Source organism: Eublepharis macularius, chromosome 4 (genome assembly GCF_028583425.1).
Source record: "Eublepharis macularius isolate TG4126 chromosome 4, MPM_Emac_v1.0, whole genome shotgun sequence".
Lineage (NCBI taxonomy): Eukaryota > Metazoa > Chordata > Lepidosauria > Squamata > Eublepharidae > Eublepharis > Eublepharis macularius.
The window spans coordinates 127,189,730-127,208,763 of record NC_072793.1 but is presented as its reverse complement, the minus strand read 5'-3'; the positions used below and the strand labels follow the sequence as shown (position 1 = coordinate 127,208,763).

General features: G+C 40.4%; 1 protein-coding gene across 1 annotated transcript in view; it reads right to left on the bottom strand.

Moving 5' to 3' along the window:
- TMCC1 (transmembrane and coiled-coil domain family 1) overlaps positions 1-19,034 on the bottom strand; it is a 156,695-nt gene that overhangs the window by 133,412 nt on the left and 4,249 nt on the right. The window lies entirely within an intron of this gene.

Genomic DNA, 19,034 nt, shown 5'->3' with positions numbered 1-19,034 from the left:
GGTACCAGCATTCCGATCTTCAGAAGAAAAAGAATACTAAAAGAAAGTATACTAGAGCACTTGGGGAAAAACAAAAGAATCAAAGCCTCAAAACAGGAGCCTTTCTGTGAAGAGCCTAAGAATTGAAGTCTGTGAATGTTCTGATTTTACCTCAGAGAGAGAGAGAGAGAGAGAGAAATTTACAACCCCTCATTTCACCTGATCTTTTCCCTCTACAGTAAATAAACTAGTTATTTATTTTTGGAATTTTAAAAACATCTCTGGTGCCATTTCTGTTGATTAAGGGCAAGGGAACGTCATAGACCTCCTGATCCATCTGCTGCTGTGCTTAAAAGCATGTGTGTGGACATTTTTTTTAAAAAAAAAATGCTTTGCTTGATTCTTAAATGCTGGTAGTTGTTCTTTGTACCAGATAAGACTTCACTACTAGACCATGCTATTTTGAAATGGACACTAGGCATTTTGGGGGGGGGTCTATTGGCAAATTGCTTAACCCACTCTGGTGTACAAGGAGTTGCTGTGATAATCAGAAACTGGATAGCAAGCCTTGGTCCTCTCAATAGGCAAGTCCCACGAAGGCTGAGTGATGGTGGTGGATACCAGAAAGACGGAACGAAAGCCACTACAAAGGTTGGAAGGAACCTGGTGGCAGCACATGCTAGGCAGAGACTTAGATTGTCACTGGTTAATTCACAGATGCTTCGGGACAGTGATCACAAGTCAATGGGGCTGTTCCACCACAAATGGCTGCAGAAAGATTGTAAGGAAAATTATTTTATTGATTAGGTAATTTCTTTCAAGCATTAGTATTTTTGCAACTTCCTTATATATGGAAAAGATAGATTTTTGGAAAAGGCATGTCACAACTATTTTGATAAAGTTTACTAATTTCTAATCCATTAAATACAACTCATAAATCAGCTCTCTTAAACTGCTGCAAAATGATTTAGCAATTAAATGAGGTTGTCTCCCATCTACTTTACAGCATCCAGGCACTGATAAAGGACTGATATAAGACATAACTGGAAGCTCCATTAGTAAAATATAGACGGCACCCAGCACTGAAAGTGAAAAGTATGGCTGAGAGTACAGAATCCCAAGAAGTCTGCCCACTAGTTATGAATTAAAGTTTTTATGATGTTAAAATGAAGATCATGCCATAAGTAAAGGTGAATAAAGGAGTAACGGAAAGAAAGGAGAAGAGTAATTTCAAATAAAACCACATTTTCTTGCAATAAGCCTTACTTTTAGTTTCATGGCAATACTGACCAAAAGCATGAACATACTTGGTCAATTTAGACAATTATGTCTGGTAGAGGTTAACATTTATTTAGGTGACAGAGGACAACAAAGGCCTCACTAACTAAGTTTTCTTTTAAAAACCCTTAAACCTTAACCACAATAATTATCTAAACTGTGACAAAAAAATATTCCCATACAGAGAAAATAAACAGATTACTGAACTCTTCATCTTGGAAGACTTCCCTTCTGAAAGACAGGTTTCTTTCCTTTCTGAGCCAACTAAAAGTAAGGCCTGCCAATCTGATACCAATCGAACTCCTGAAAAGTCTGACATACAGGTTATGAAGTCTGTGCATATCAGTTCAGTGTTGCATTATTTTAACGCACCACAAAAGGTGGGTCTTGAGACTAATCCATGATACATACACACATTTGTAAAGCAATAATGTGAGAATACCCAACAGTATCATCTTCTCATCAAGTTGAAATTTGGAATTTAAGCAGAGCACATTTACCTACTCCTAAGCAAAAAGCACCAATACTTACATTGCAATGAATACCTTTTGACAAGGGAAACTATTCACTACATAATAGGTGTTATTAGTTAAGATTAAGCAAAGATTTCAACTGATTGGACTAGATTTGTAAGTACTCATTGGTGGTCCAAAGAAATGTTCTCAAAACAAAATTTGTATAATAAATATTTTTCACTGGGACCAATGAAGTAAATATCACAGAATTGTGTGCAAGTGTTTGAATTCCTGAGATTTTTCATCCGGCTGGATGATTAATATAGAGAACAAAAAAAGGAAAGGTCTTCAAGCCTGAGAGATAGGACCCAGTCAGCAGAATCTTAAAATGGAACACAGAGTGTGTTGCAGACTTAATTGGATTACATTCTTTTGCATGCAAATGGGTTCCAAGATGCACTGAAGGCTGCTGGGACAGAAAAATGGCTACGCTCCCTTTGATAATATAGAGGCCATCAGTTAATGTGATGTCTCCACAGCACTATCTAGAATACAAATGAAGAGAAAATTCAGAGAGTAAAAAGTAAGAAAACGGTATCTTACATGAATGTGCTGTGTTCTTTTTCTCTCTTTAATGCAGATACCACATTTAGCTCCTGACTGACTATCTTAAACTCAGAAGTTCTCAGTTTGCAATCTTCTTTTTACTTACTTCACTCTCAGATCCTTGGCTATCCAAATCTTCTTCCATCACTCTTCTGTTCAAGTTTCAGTTTTGTATTGATTGCTATACCAAGAGAAATTGGCTATTTTAACATTTTGCATATTCATATGTACTGTTTTCTCTGGACTACAGCCAATAAGCAGCTCTAAGAAGCCTCTGTGGAATAACGACAGGAAATAAAAAGCACACTACCCGCTCTCAATCAATAAGGCCTATCTGCAGTACTCAGCTTCTCTCTTAAGTATTCCCATATTAATATGTAGGCATTTTTTTAAAACCAGAAGAGTTTCCAGCTAACCACCACCACAAACAGCGCTGAATATTTTATATATCTGTGGTTGAAGATTTCAATCATATAGAGGAAATATAGCATACAGTGTTAATAGTAGTAAAGTTTGCGGAGGAAAGCACAGTCCTTAATCTGAGCACATCAGAAAAATTATCAATCAACGAACCATCCATCCCAGGTAGAAATGTTGCCTTAGAACTGCTTTGGTTTATAGCATATCTAGTGCAGGAAGATGCCACATATCACAGTTCACTAGAGAAATAGCCATTCCCTTTCAGGCAGCAATAAAGTCCTCCCCACCACTTTTTAATCAAGACTATTTACTAAGTTTTTCATAATTTAAACTCACCAAGATTTTCACAGTATACAAGTAATCTGGGAATCCCTGAGCTTTCTTCTTTCATCACAATTGAAAGAATCTTCAAAGGCTGATATGCAACATTCTTATTCTAAAAGGAATTCCACATTATTATTTTTAAAGCAGCCACTATCTCTCACTGAAGTTCCACAAATATTCAGGAGATTCCTCTTTAGAGCTTCTGTTTAAAAGACACCACTATACAACATGGTCTATTAATGAATAAATCAAATCCAAAGCATTATACCATCTGTTAAACAATGCTGATAGCCCAAAATCCAGCCATGCCCCAAGAATCTGATTACTTCCTGTTTCATTAAAAGATGCCACAAATTCAAGAAGGACAAGAAAATTTAAAATGCAATGTATTTTAGTCACTATGTACATAACAGCAGCAACAGGAGAGAGGAGGAAATGGGTTGAATCATATCATTTCATACTGTCAGTGCCTATTTTGTTCCACTAGCACTATCAGTGATACAATATGTTCAGCAGAATGTTCAGAGGAGCATGCAGACCCCAATGAAACAAAATGGTAAGGTATGTATCGATATACATTCATGCACACACTATACAAGCATTGACATCATTTTAGGAAGAAACAGGCAGCACTATAAAAGCAACCAGGCATCCAACAACCGGCAGAGAAACAGCCGCACACGCACGTGCACACATACACACACAAGGCATGGATCCTGCTTAGATTTCCACAGGAGTGGGGGCAATGTTTTGCCAGTCCCTTCTTGTGGAAGAGACCTCCAAATTCCCCAAGCTATTCTCCTAGGGTCCCCCTTCCCACAGAAGCAGTATTTCACAGTGGTGGTGGTGATATTGGGCTGTCAAATGAGAGATGAATCAGCAAAACCTGCCCTCTTGAGCTTGTGAAAATGTAGGCAGGGTTCAACCATATAGTAGTAGTAGTAGTAGTAGTAGCAGCAGCAGCAGCAGCAGCAGCAGCAATAATTATAACAACAACAACAGCTGCACTTATATACTGCTTTTCTAGACAGATTAGTGCCCCACACAGAGTGGTGAACACGCTATCTCCACAATGCAGCTGGGGAACTGGGGCTGAGAGGAGTGGTTTATCCAAGGCCACCTACTGAGCTCATGGCAGTGGTGGGATTCAAACCAGTAGAGTACTTATTTGCAGCCAAACCACTTAACTACTGTGCTACAGCAGCTCTCTACACAGTGTGTTGGCATATTAAAGACCAAAAATTTTAACTGAGAAATAAACTTTTGTAGGCAACAGTCCAGTTCATCAGATAACAACTGAAGTTCAACTGGACTTATCTACAACTGCTTTGCAGTACACAAAGCTAAACTTTAAAAGATAACAAGATCTTCATGTCTGCAATAGACCAATATAGGTACTCTACCAGAATGCCTCTCAAAACTATGATTAGTACTCATTCTGATTGAGTCTTCCTGAACGGTGTGGCTCATCTCTGCACCTTCAAGCAGCCCTTCCTCTTTTCCATATTTTTGACCAGTCACACACACTGCAGACATGGGCAAGAGACCAGTAGTACCCATAAGACTAACAAAATTTGTGGTAGAGTATGAGCTTTCATGAGTCACAGCTCACTTCTTCAGATACAGCTAGAATGTGAGTCCATCTGACCTTGTATCTTAGAGAGTGGAGTGGTTTCAGATGCTGAATGGCAGTAGCAGGTAAATGCAGGCATGTCTTCCAGTTCCTCCTGAGACCCAAAGCAGACACCTATGAGGGCTAGTATTGATTTGGAAGGGTGTGGGTAGAAGCATGCCAGACTGCAGTGTCTGTTTCACTGCACACCTGTTTCTTACTCATCCCCTGTACTAAACAGCCACTCTAAGGCCTAAGGACTTGCACCTGGTCATGATCATGCTATGAACCATACACAGACCTCTTCATTGGTTATTTTAAGGTTTTGGTCTCTGCGGGGATTAAAGTAACATTTTACAGCAATCCTGGGGTTTGTCTTGGAGATGATAAAACCACCCTCTTGCATATTCATGGCTTCATTTTGGTGCCTTAGTAACAACGATTTTAGAATTAAAAGGGACAAGCTGTGATACTGTGAATAGTAACCCCCCCCCCCAATAATGTCTTAGGAAACTGAGCAGATCAATTTTCCTCTCTCCTTCATTTATTTCCCATACCTCTTTAAGTCTCAACTGCCATCAACACTCCAAGGGCAATTAAGTATGTTAGCCTCAGACACCATCAGGCCATTTGGGAGCAGGAATAGAGGTTTAATTCACAGTCTCATATCTCCACCCCTACCTTGTCTGTGTTGGCCTGGTTTTGCTGCTGAGGGAACAAACTGGAGAGCTACAACAAATCTTCAGGAAGGAGGAGATATATTCTACTGAGAACCTCCCCCGCCCCCCAAGATTCCATAAACTATTAAAGAGCAGAACAGTCCAATTTTCTCCACCTCCATTAGGGTATTCCTCTTTAATTGACTCAATTATTATTAAAACTCCCAGAACATACTCAGCCCTTCACTTGCTGGTTATTTATTAGAGGCATACACTGAGGAAATTTCCATTCCAGTATTGGATCCAGGGCATCCAAATGAACTCTGTTTCCTTATTGGTTTGTTCTGGGTTGGCCAGTGTCAGTTTAGATCTAATCCGTTTGGGTTTTTCATTATCAGCCAGTTGCGTGCACACAAGGTAGGTGTTGACTGCACATGACCACACACATGCTTTTCTTTTCAAGAGGGGTTCAGACAATGAGGCAGCCGTTTTTGCATTTAATGCACCAAAATTGTACAGAACAGAGTCCTCTCCTCAAATCATCAACACAGCAAGTTTGAACACACAACAGGTTCAACATTTACAGACCCTAGGGGAAAGACAACAAGGTGAGTGTTGGACAGAAATGCACGCACATGCTGTTCTTTTTAGGGTGGGGCTCAGAAACAAGACTTTATTCCACTTAACCAAAAACCACAAATTTACCCTCCTACAATCTGTTATCCTCCTAGTCCAAAAACTCATTGAACCAATGAGTTTCTTCTTATATACAACACACACACACACACACACACACACACACACACACACACACACACACAACAATGGACCCAAGAAGGTGAGTGTCGGAAAGCACACACAATGGCATGAAACTGGCTGACAAAGCAGTGGAGAGCACTACATTGCCAACCAGTGCTGCACAGTAAAATTTTTTAAAAAATCACACTGTATGAGAGATGGATCTTTGATTTCCTTCATGGGAAGGGAAGCAGAAGGAGGATGACTCTTTCTATCTTTTACTAGTAAAAGTGGGAGACAGGACAGGTCACCCAGTCTCCCTTTCTGACTAAAACCATTAATCTAGAGTTGAATGGAGAAGGTGTTGAATTAAAGGCAAAGTAAAGTTTGACAGGAAACAAAAAAATCTAACCAGATCTAACATGCAATACTAATCTGGAAAGTTTGCTGAGACCATGCAGAGACCATGCATAGATCTGCTAAGTCTCTTCTCTCCCATTCTTTAACCCAGGGTTAACAGTTTTAATTAGAAGAGCCTAGAAAAGACAGAAGTCTTTCCAGGCGGGGTAAAGTTTCTGCTGACACTCCTTTACCCATTATCTCTGAAGGACTTCTTAGTCACAGAGGTGGCACCTAAGCAAAGGATAGCAGCAACAGAAAGCCACTATTGGGCAACCTGGTCCACACATGCCTGGATCCTCCTTGGCATGGCTTTCCTTTAATCATTGTTTATTACTTCCAATTTTCACCTTAATCTGCAAAACACAAGCCTTTGCAGCAGCCAGGGACTTATAGGCTGGAGGAGGTTTCTTCCTTAAACCTGCATGTGCACGCCCACATGGAAGATTGTTGGCCTTTCCTTGCATTGTGTGTAAAAGCACACAGAAAGGGATTGGTGAGGCAATGGCACAATGCTGCCTGCTGCTTTCTTCACTGACACAAAGCAAGCCTTTTGAAAACTGGAGTCACTCAATGCTAATACCAATACCATTGCCCAGGAGGCGCCGAAGACAAAATGCAACCACATGTAACAAGGACATTCCCTTTTCTGCCAAAGGAGTTACACTACACTAGGGCTCAGTCTCTACCTCTGGGATCTGATTGGTTGGTTGTCATTAGGGAAACAAGTAACAGATGCTGCCACCTGCAGCTGACGGCCTTATGCCTGCCTGAGCTGCCACTGTGCACTAAGAACCAAAATGAAACACATGAACAAGCAGGGAGGAAGGGAAGTTGTTACCGCTTCATTTCCTGAATACGTTTTGCTGCAGGCCTGCTCATATTCAGGTCTGCAGATCTGAGATGTTTGGCAGCTTTTTTGCCTCAAGAGGGTGCCTCTCCTCCTCCAGACCATGTGTGGCTGTTGCTTGCTGAAACAGCTCATGCTCTGGGAGAGACGGCACCCCCCAACCCTCAGTTTCTCCTGAGCTGCCAGGCTCTCCAGGTAAGTAGTGAAGATCACAGTTTGGCAGGAAGTGTGCCTGCACAGAAGACCTCAATGAACTACAGTTACAGGTAAGTGCAGCCCTGTTTTATTGTCAGTCTTCTGTGCAGTCCCACATGGGAAATTAGCAAGCCACTTACCCAAGGAGGAGGGTTAGGGTTTTCACTGGAACAGCAATTGTAGGACTGCTTGACCCACTGCCGTTTCTCTCCTGTTGAGAATATCTAGAGCGTAATGTCTAATGAAGGTATCAGCTGAAGCTCACACGGCTCCTTTGCATATATCCTGCAGAGGTATTCCTCTCAGAAATGCTGCCGAGAATGCCTGCGATATGGCAGAATGAATGTAGACTTTTAAAGGACAAGGTAAGTTGGTCTCTTTGTGGCATGTCTTGATGGTCCAGATGACTCACCTAGCAATCACCTGGGATGTAGCCCCTTTTCCTCTATTAGGACCTGTGTAGCAGACAAACAACTAAACGTCCGACTTAAAAGACATGGTACAATCCAAGTAAGAGAGAAAATGCCCTTCGTACATCGAAAGTGTGGCGTGTCCTCTCAGCTTCAGACACTGGCGACGGAAAAAACACCGGAAATATTAACTCCCGAGAGCTATGAAACTTGGGAGACCACCTTCAGAAGAAATTCTAGACTAGACTTAAGCGCTACTTTCTCTGTGTGAATCTTAAGGAAAGGTGGGCCCATACTCAGTGCTGCCAGTTTCCTTACTCTCCTGGTGGAGGCAATCATTACTAGAAGAGCCACCTTCCTAGATAAGGCCCTTAAATGACAAGTAGCTAAAGACTTCAAGGGTTTCCTCATAAGTTTTGCTAAAACCAGATATAGTTACCATTGAGGAACAATCTGGGATACAAGTGGAAACATGTTATTCCCTTTAAGGAATAATTTAGATGTGTAGTGAGAAAAAAACATCTTTTTGTCTACAGGGGGATGAAACACTGATATAGCAGCTAGATACACTTTGATGGATAATATGGATAGACTATCCTGCTTAAGCTTCAGTAAATATTCGAATACCTGGGCCAATAGACAATCATAAGGATCTAAATCCTTATCTTTGACCCAATCAACTAATTTATCCCATTTATGAGCATAAGGCCTTTCCTTGCATTTAAGATGACCTCAGCTATCACTTAAGGGCGTCTCCCAAGTGAAGAATTACCTAGGCTGTCAGTTTGAGTTGAGTATGTCATGATATTGGACTCCCCTTTAAGTGAGTAGATCTGGAACTATAGGCAGTTGTTGAAATCCACCTCTGGCTGGTTGTAGTAACTGAGGGAACCATGGCTGAAAAGGCCAGAATAGAGTCACTACCATGGCATTGTTCCCTTGGCCTGAATCTTGACGACCATTCAAGCAATTAGAGGGATAGAGGAAAGGCATAGAATAGGTACCATGATCAAATTCCTTGAAATATGTCCCCTAAGGACATTAGGTCTAATCCCCCTCTGGAGCCTTTTGATTCTCCCTTGTCGCAAACAGGTCCACATCCGGGAAGCTTCACTGTCATAACAGTGGTAGACTGTATAATTCTTTCAGTGGCCACGCATGAGTGGAGGAGCCTAATCTGCTCAGTCTGTCAACTATGAGGTTGATCACTCCTAGAATGTGAACAGTCTGAAGTGACACACCCTATCTGCTGGCCCATTTCCAGAAGAGTATGGCCTCCATGCACAGAATTTTGGAAGTCTTGCCTCACTGTTTATATAAAACATTACTGTGTGTGCAGTCGTGTGGACATTTTTGCCCTTTACTATATCTGCAAAGGAGATAAGTAAATAACATATCATCCTTAACTCTAAAACACTGGTATGCAACCTCTGTTCATTTTCCAACCATGAGCTGTGGATAGAAAATTGCTCGCAAACAGCTCCTCAATCAAGTGTCTGTGGAGATACTGACCTCAATATTGGGTGAACCAAAGTCAACTCTCCCTAACAAGTGGGAATCCATCAACCACCACTGTAAAGATCTGATTACTGCCCTAAGAATACAGTCTTTCCTATCCTGTGAATGTATCCCTGGAAAACAGACTGACAGAAACCATACTTGCAGTCTCCTCATTTGTAAGTTGGCTAGCTGCCATGAGACTCAAAAGCATCTGAATTTTCAGTGCCAACTGGAATCTACAGGCTGTGAATAATCTCACTAGAGATTTTATCTTCTGTGCCTTCTATGACAGCAGAAAGGCCTTATTCAGAGAGGTGTCAATGACTGCTGCTATAAATTGGACTCTCCTAGAAGGGTTCAGACCAGACTTTTTAAAGTCTATTACAAGTCCTAAGTTATGGCAAGTCTCTATTATCAGTGTCATCTGTTGTTGCAGAAGATCTTTGGAATGGGCCAATATCAAAAAATCATCTAAATAGGGGTATATAGAGCATCCTTAGTTTCTAAGGTAAGCAGCTACCACCACCATGCCTTTTGTGAAGACTCTAGGGGCTCTGGCCAGTCCAAACAGCAGAACCTGGTATTGGTAAGTATTTCCCTCAAACATAAACTTCAAACATTTCTATGGGAAGGATCGATAGATATATGAAAGTACGCATCTTTCAGGTTCAACACAGTGAACCATGAATTGGGCAGAAGTAATTGCAGGACCATACCTCAACAGATTTGTTTAGTTCTTTTAAGTCTAAAATTGGCCTAAAGCCACCATCCTTCTTTTGGATTAGAAAAAACTTGGAATAAAATACCAATTGGGATTCAGATGCAGGAATGTTTTGTTATTGTCCCTTTCACTAATAACGCTGCCAGTTCTCTGGCTTGGGCAGGTGAAGAGTCCTGTTTAAATTTAGGAAGAAGACTCAGATGCAGTTAACTGTCAAAGTTGATTTTATAACCACTTTCAATGATCTTCAACATCCATAAATCAGAGGTGATCAGACCCCAAGCTGAATGAAAAGGAGTGAGCCTATAACCAAACACTACACATTGTTCTTGTTCTAGTCAGAACTGTTTTGGATTCTGAGCCTGATCTTTGTTAGAGGAGGGATGGGTGCCCTGTCATGACTTATGCATTCAATAAGGGGGGGGGGAGGTGAAACCACACGAGTAGGATAAGTATAAAGAATCAACACAAATAAAGAAAATCAAGTCAATATGTATCGGAGCAAAGAGCTCTCCTCTGAATCAACAAATTTTTTACACACTAAACAAATCAATGTTATTAAACAAGAAGCATACAATAAGTATACAGGTTTAGCAATCAACAAGGTGCAGTACAGGTGCAAAAAGGAATACATCCCACAGGTAAGCTTCCAATATGAATGACATAGTAAGTATTAGAAAAGCCTGAATATAATCATGTATGTCTCTGTATTTCTTTACAGGTGGAGCCGGGGTGTCAACAGCAGACCCGCGTTGCCCAACATACAGCGCCAGCTTGAATCTGATGTTTCGTGGCAACAACCTCTTCAGGGGTGAGAAGCTTCCACCATGCAGTGTGGATGGTTGTTAGCTTTTGCAAAGAACAGTGTTTGGCCTTTGAATGCTAAGTCCTCCACTCTGCTACATGTCTCTACAAGTAATGCTGTTAAGCGCAGCCATGTATGCCTCCTGAGCACTATAGCTGATGCCAATGCTCTAGTGGAAGAGTCGGCTGTGTTCCTGCCCACATTAATCTGCTGTTTGGACAGCCTTAATGCCTCTTCTTGAATCACTTTAACTAGAGCTCTCTAATCCTCAGGTAGACAAACATTGTATGCCACCACCTTGTTCCAAAGAAAAATTTGGTAAGTTCCTATGATGGCTGAATAATTTGTGATCTTTATGTTGAGGGCTGCTGAAGTGTATATCATCTTTCCGAGTCCATCAAGCTTCCTCCCCTCTCTATCTGCAGGGGTGGAATGAGGTCCCTGTTAATGTCTGGACTGCATTTCTTTGGTGATGAGCAATGACTGCAGGGGATGGGTAAAGAGAACGGGGCATGTATCTTCTTTAGCCTTATAAAGGCCTTCAGCCTTTCTGGATATGGGTGAAACAGACACCAGCTTCTTGCATAGAGAAGATATCAGTTCTACAAATCCCTCAAACATGGGGAAGGCAATGTTGGCTGGATTCCCTGAATATAAGTGTTGCAGTAACTTATCTTTTGACTTAGGCACAGTAGAGGACACATCAATGTCCAATGATTTGGCTATCTGGAGCATCTGTTCAGCATACAGGCAAAAGTCATCGGTGGGCCTGACCCTCCATCACCCACTGCCTCATCAGGGGAGGGATCAGACGGTAAGCTTGGGCTCTGTTCATCCTGGTAAGGTTCAGATTCCGACTCAGAAACTGAAAAGCCTTGGAGGATTTAAGTATAGAGTATTGATGTCTATGTGATTTTGTTTGTGTGAAACCTTCAAAAGTAGATCGGACTGATTCTGCCTTGTAAAGGTCTCCCATGCTGATGGAATAAGCTGTTGGCACCTCCTGGTGAAATCAGGATGAGTATCTATGAGTACAACAAGGTTGATACGGTTCTTGCATCTGAATCTGATGTCTCGGAACCAGGGTCATTCTCGGAAGTTCACCCTTTTCCTTGGAAACGTATACTGATGGAGATTTAGAATGTATGGAAGGTGTGCATGGAGTTATGCTTTTGACCTCATGCACTTCCTCTTTGAGGTTAGTCATCTATCCAGAAGTCTCTTTTGGAGGAGTGTCAAGACTTAGACCTGGCCTTCTTCCTAGGTGGCTCTGGGAAGTCCAAAGTCTGTTTCCCCATCCTTTTGGATCTCTCTATATTCAGATCCAAGTGGGTAGCCAAGACTATGGCTTGTACAATTGAAGCTGTGGCTTGTACAATTGAAGATTCCCTAGAGTTCGAGTGCTGTTGGATTGTTGGTGTTTGAGTTGGATCCGCAGGATTCAGAGAACCTGAGGCAGAGTGATGCTGTTGGTTCTGAGCCTGCTCTGACAGGCTCTGATCTTCTGCAGCCAAATGCTGTTGCCAGATCCGAGACGTTGATGTCAGTTCTGAATGGCCTGGGGACCTCAACATTGGAACAGACAGTGGAATCGTATCCAATTGCTCAGCTAACTCTATAAAAGCAGAGGAGTTAGTGGCTTTGGTGGAAGGGCTGGCCAATGCCAATAGGGCCATTTCCCACAATATGGCTTGAGCCTAGTGGCTCTTTCTGCCTGAGTCTTGCAGGTGAATTTTTGGCAATGTTTGCAAGAATTCACACTGTGTTCTTCTGTCCAGGCAGATAAGGCAAAGAGAATGCCCATCAGTCCTCATCATTTTAGTATTATATTGAGTGCATCTTCTGAACAAGACTTTTTCAGCCATTCTTACAAATTTGAAGAATTTCAAATGTCTTCCATTCAACTTTCTCTCATTTCACTCTCTCCATTAGGCAATCAACGGCACAACAGCAAGGCCTGACCCAATGCAGCAGGAAGAACAATGGAGGAGTGTGCAGCAGATGAACTTCTTAGACTGGTGGCAAAAGAAGACTTGAGAGTTAGGGGCGTTGCCTCTCCTAGAGCATGGGCTGTTTCAGCAAGAAACGGCCGCACATGCACTCTGGGAGAGGAGAGACACCCCCTAGAGGTAAAAAATGCTGCTAAACAGCTCAAATCAGCGGACCTGCACATTGTGATTGCCATGTGTGATTGCACAGAAGTCTAACAGATTAGATAGCAAATTCAGAGAGTGAAATATGGTTATTCCAACTGCCAAGCGCTAAGAACAAAACTCTCCCAGGTAAGAGTACACTTGAGGGTACTCACTGTTCAAAAACCCTCCCTTTGTGTTACTAAAAATTCTGCTTGCATTTTCAAGCTAGCAGTCCTCTTACAAAACAAGAACTCAATTTCATATGCTAAGCTAGACAAAAACATGTGAATTCTACAGTATTAAGCTACATGTCAACCAGAAAATATTTTGACTAAGTGGTACTGGCAATTCAAATGCAAAATATAAAATGTGCATATTAAAGCATTTTCAAAGTATGAAAATATACTAGGTTCAATCTGAACATCTCCTTGCACATGCAAAGAAAGAGTTCTGTAAGCTTCTCCTCCAACTGCAGTGTATCCTCCCCATGCTTCATCACACTGTTCAAGGAGGCAGAGCAGGCTGGAACAAGGTAGCAGGAAAATTTCATTTGGTTCACTGAATCCTGTACAACAAATCAAGAAAGCCTTTTATTAAGGCTAGGAAAACTGGTTTAGGTAGTTTAAATTGTAGAACTATGAACAACTCAAGTAGAAAGAGCTATAAAATTATAGTTCCACTATTTATTTCATGCTGTATTTTTATCAAGCTTTAACAGGCAGGTAGGATGGATTAGCCATTGTGATGCAGCAATATCATTAATTCTTACAACTACAGGTTCAAAAATGCAAACAAATTGTTTGGTCCCTGCAGTCTTGGGGCATTCAGGAACAGCACAGGCTCAAGTGCATAAGACAAATAAGCTTGTGTTACTAACAGGAGTTATTAGCACAATCAGGAAACAACTTTAGAATTGCACCAAGTTGGTAGTAGCCCCTAAAAGTAACAAAAGTTTTAAAGTAACCTTTTTAAATCCTGGAAACTGAGGAGATTTCATCAGCACTTCACAAGGCTGGAGGACGGTGGTTCTCCTGTTCCAAGAAGTGCCACTTCAAACTTCTCTTGCCAAGACCGGTTATTACCCTTAGTCTTAAGTGATGTGTTGTAACAAGCTACCCTGACATAATTATGTCAACTTCAATAAAAAGAATTTAAACTGTTTTTTTTCTATTGAATTTTTATTTCAAGACTGAGACTTGAAGGTAGAAAGCATTTATTATCTTCATTCCAAAACTCAGTTATCAGCTTGCAACTGGAAGCACTTGCTTCCAAACAAGGCACCTGCAAAAGAGAAAGGATTTTTTCATACTGATGCAAAGGTTCTAATGAAAGTATTTGTACCAAGTTTTGATGAGTTACGTTTTGAGGCAGAGGAAGGAATTCAATTTTAACAAGAAGTCTCTCTTCACTATCTCTCTATATACACATATTGGGTATTGAGGCAATTTTGTGGCAGGTAATGAACACAATGAATACTTCATCTGGCCAAAACACACTCAAAAGCACAATGTAGTAACTATCATGTGGTTTACCATCTGAAATGTTAGACAATCGCAGGCTGCAGTTGGAGAAGCATGATTTCTGGAAATTCTTAATCCATGGGGGGGAAGCTGTTTTCAAGAAACAGATATTTATATGCAATCCTTCATGAAACCCAAATTTATTTTAATGCTTTAAAATAAAATTCTTAATTTGTAACTTGGTCAGCATACAAAATTGTACTATTTGGCCTATTTTTTGGAATTCAGAAATATATGAATATGATTAGTCTTCAGCAAGCAAAACTGTGACTAAACCCAGTACTAAGAAAGCTGCAGACTGCTGTCCCCTCTGCTACTTCAGCATGTATAGTTTTTGCCAGCTCTGAAGTAAGAAAAAAAAGTTGAAATAGTAAACTAAAGTATTATTTGGACAGGAATTGTTTTATAGAGTCAATTGGATTAGCAGCCCATGTAAATATAGTTAAATTTACACCACTGAAAACTGAATTTTTCAACAGCATATCATATACATTACAGCATATTAATTGTGGACAAAATTAGTCATATTTAGACAACAGACATATTTTTAGAAGTGTGTTATCTATATTTGAGCATACAAAGGAATTACCTGGTGCTACAGATTGTTTTACATAAAAATTCATACTACAAACATCTTTTCTTTAAAAAAGAAAATATTAAAACGTTCCAAGAGAGAATATTTCACAGAAGTTCCCCACTCCCATCCCTGAACTCCCCAGAATTTTTAGTTTCCATACGAAGACTTCTTGGAAGACATTACCCAAAATTGTTTTTTCCCCTGAATGTTTCTGAGCTTTTGCATCTTGACTGGTTGATTAAACTAGCTACAGTCAAAAGCAATCAGTAGGTATGCAAGTGACAGAATGCTTCAAGATGTATGGTGTCAGCAACAATTCCCATCCTGTGATAGGACAACAAAAGTCAGAGCTTTTCAAGACGGTTAAAAAAAACAGTAAAAACCTAAGAACTGAAGGTGATGGGGGGCAGAACTCACTAGTACTGGAAGAATATTATATTGACAAAACAATCAATTAACAGAGTTTTAATGTGGAAAAGAGAAACAGAAACGAACATCAACTGAAATCAATTCATGAGCTGGCTTTGAATGCATTGTATACTCTTCAATACCATAGTGTGGCTGAACGACAAACTGGATTCTCCAAAAGCAGAGCATGGAACACGTGGAGACAGGATGAAGTGTACTGTGGTCTGTATACAATGAATCAAAGCAACAAAAACACATCACTGACCCAAATGTTCTATAATAATACATCATACATCTAATATTAGCACAGAGTATTCTAAAAGTCATATCAAATTTGCATCTGTTTTTCTCTGTTTCCTGTCCCTTCCTCCATGAATCTGTGGTTTGTACTCCTACCATTTGCTTTGCATCTGAATAATTTTACTCACCCTCCTTCACTGAGGCCCCCATTCCTTGGAAAAGCTCAGTTAAGTAACATTCATGTCAATCACTGTGAGATTCAAAATCTGGAGCTGTTCTATATTCCCAGCATTCCATTGACAACTTTTCAAGAGACAAAGTCAGTAGTGTGATATTTTATGCTGACAAAATTCTGCATCTAAACTGCAAGTTTACTTCTCTGCTGGCCGAACATGCATTACCTTTAAATTTGGCTAACTGTACTAACTGTAAGCTTCTATTGCAGGGGTAGACTGACCGTTGACACATTCCCCTTTGGGCCTTATGGAGAAGCGTAACAAGCTTCTACATTTTGCTAACTATGCATTTGGCTTGTGATGCTTCTCTAAATGTATCAAAAGCTGAGATCTACCTGCTCAATTAGGTGACTTCCAATTTTCAATATCATACCTATGTAACTTTCTCAATCTCCAGTTTTAACAGCTATTTCTATACATCTGACCTGGAGTCATTTAGCCTAGCTTTAGAACTACCTGCCAGATCCTTCCTTAATCCTAAATATCAGTACAAATCTTCCAGCTTGCCCTAGCCTGTGCTTGCCACTTATCTGAGCTTCTAATTTACCATAGACTAAATTGACTGTGAGAACTATGAAGAAGTTACAGAGTTCCCAACCCACTTCCAATTATCACTTCTGAATGCCAAAACCATTCAGAAGTGCCACACCATGCCCTTTTCCCACTGGAATCTCTATTCTGGTCAACAGAACTACTATTCTAATCCATTTTGTTTAAGATGAAATTTTCATTCTTAGAAAACAAGAGTTTCCATTTAAGTTTGCTTAACAGAGCCATAAGTTTGCAGACGAACAACCACTTTCTTAAGTATTTTCTGATATATCGAACAAATAGGTAACCTTTTAGCTTCACTGCCATATTAAGCCTGTTATTTTTCTGTGGTGTCTCCATAACACAAAAACAGTCTAGGACTTGCCTAATACTAGGATCAGTTTAAAATGACCTCAACCAAGGGGTCAGGAAGATTAAAAAATATAAAAATGTAACTAGCTGCCTGGAGGATGGGGTTCCTCCAGCCAGCTAATCTTGTCATGTATACAGAAAAAGAGGTCATAAAAATGTTGCTGGAGTCTTTTCTAGTTGGGTTCAGATACAAGTAAAATGATGCATTAAAGCCATTTCGTAAACAGTAATACATTTCTATAGGACATACATACAAATTAAACAATAGCTATTCATCTTAGCATTTAAAACCTAAATACTAGGTGAGATTATGATACTTCAGCAATACAAGATAATGTATAATAGTAGTAACTATTGTATTCTCTTATATTAAGTGTCTGAAGAATCTTACCATTCTAGCCATTTATTTCTGCCCAGGACAGAAGCATTCTACTCCAAAACTATATACACATCCTGTAATAAGCAACCCAAAAGATGCAGGAGGTAGCTATACCTTGATCTTCCAACAGCAATTTTAAAATTACTGCAGGTAGAGCATGAACTGTATATTGCAGTAGGGAACATCTAGTAACAGATTCATCACTGAACTAAAGATAAAATAGCCAGTCAAGTGTACCCAGAACATTAAGCACATGGTCTGCCCTTGGAACTGCCTACCCAAAAGAATCCAGAACTAAGAGCAAGGAAAACATTATTAGTAAATAGTAGAGGGGGAGGGATGGCACACTGAATGCTGCATGTTCTAAGAAGGCACTATGATATCTCCCTATTGCAAAGTTAAGTTCTTCTTCTGTTAGATAAGTACATTTTGGATGTGACAGTACCATTGTGGCATTTAAATCATACTAGCCTGTTTAAAAATAAATATGTCATTAAGCAAGCAACATTCATGATTTTTTCTGCCTTCATGGCTTCTCACGGTTACTTTGACTCAGCACCTTCTCCACAAGCAGGCAACCTGACTTTCTCTATAACAACAAAAACTGTCATCTGCACTGACATTTCAGGCAACACTCACCATTCTGTACATGAGTAATGAAAGATGACTTTTCCCAGGCTACTCTGACACCCTGGTACTAAGAGCAAAGAGCAGTTGCCAATGACTGTATGTCAATGGTTGGTTTTCCACCAGCAGTGGAGCTTATGTTTCAGGGCCAGCAGCACAGGAGCATCTGTTACATGTCTTCCTAAGGTCGTGGTACTATGAGCCAATGCCTTATACCAGAAAATTCAATCAGGGCAATAAAATTTCATACGTAATAAAATAAACCCATTTCCCCCCACCTTCTAAGGAGCACAAGGCATGCAATTCACAGGATCGGTGTAAAGTGGGTTAGGCGGAGAGATATTGGACTTGAACAAGTTACCCAATGAGTAACTAGTCCAAAATCACTATGGGGGTCTGTTAAACCAAGACTTTACTGAATTAAGTTCATCACTTTGTCTCCTTTCAGGCAGCAAGTTGAATATCTCTGTTTCCAGATAGGAAATCAGCCCTTAACTAAGCAATTGGGATGGGACAGAATATTTTAGCTGTCACAAAAAGCATGAGCTAACAAGAATGAAGCAGCAAAACAGCAAATTACATATCTAGAAATGCAAAAGCCCAAAAAAAGACAAAAGGGGGGGGTGCTTGGGATGCTCTTTGACCTGTTCTGATATATGGAACCTGTTCTGTATATATACCTGATACATACCTGTTCTGTATATGGAAAAAGAGACAAGAATTGGTGCTAGCTACATCTAGTCAGAGAATGCACAGCTGACCTGACCACACTGATCAATGCTACTAACCTAAACATAACTTTTATCTATGTGGAGCTGTCCTTAACTACAAGTCAGATGCTACAACTTGTACAGAGTGTAGCAGCTTGTTGATAGGAAGTAGTCTGACTACCCATGCAGTGGAAAGTACAGTCAAGTCTCAGTTGACTTATGGCGAACCCATAGGGTTTTCAAGAGATGAACAGATGTGTTTTGCCATTGTCTGCCTTTGCGTGGTGACCCTGGACTCCTTTGGTGGTCTCCCATCCATGTACTAACCAGGGCCAACTCATCCAAGTA